We start from the raw sequence: 773 nt of genomic DNA, 5'->3' as shown, positions 1-773 counted from the left end.
CTGAAACAAAAAAATAAAAACATATATATTTTATTATTTTAAAATCTAAATGAAAGAAAACCGTGTGGTACACCCAGTGTATATAAACACGTGGAGCATGGAGTTGTTCTAAAATTCTTGGTTTGCAGAGGAACTCAGAGTTCATTTCATTTGAAGAACTCCACCATACAAAGCAATACTAGGGTAACTGCCAGCACACATTAGCCCATCCCATTACCAGATGAAGAAGCGTGATTCTTCACTCCAGAAAACACACCTCTACTTCTCTAGAGTCCAACGGTGCTTCACATCATTGCATTATACTTAATGATGAACACAATTTAGCTGCTTGATCATCAAAACATGAAGTTTTTAGGTCTGTTGTGCTTAACTAAAAAAAAAATAATGTCTTAGCATTCATTATGACATTATGGCAAGTTGCTGAATTAAACTTTTTGGATGAGTAAGTGAATATTTTGGCAATGCTAAGCAAGCGCTATTATGGCTTAAAAATAGAATATGAAAAGTTACTCAAAAAGTATAGCTGGAATTAATAAATATATCCAAAGTTCAATTTTAAAAAATAGGATTAAAAAATAGTTTTTGCCCCAAAAAATAAGTTTTACTGAAAAACAATTTGGACACAGCTGACAGTGGATTTGGTTATACCACTGTGATTTGTATCTAATAGCACATTTAGATCTCATCTAATAGCGTCTGATTAAACTGCTAATAATAAATAAATGCATAAATAAAAAAAAAATAAAAAAAACGTTTTTTTTTTTTTTTAAAAC

This window comes from Oryzias melastigma, unplaced genomic scaffold (genome assembly GCF_002922805.2).
Source record: "Oryzias melastigma strain HK-1 unplaced genomic scaffold, ASM292280v2 sc00558, whole genome shotgun sequence".
Classification (NCBI taxonomy): domain Eukaryota; kingdom Metazoa; phylum Chordata; class Actinopteri; order Beloniformes; family Adrianichthyidae; genus Oryzias; species Oryzias melastigma.
The sequence above is the reverse complement of the archived record's forward strand: the minus strand, read 5'-3'. Positions refer to the sequence as shown.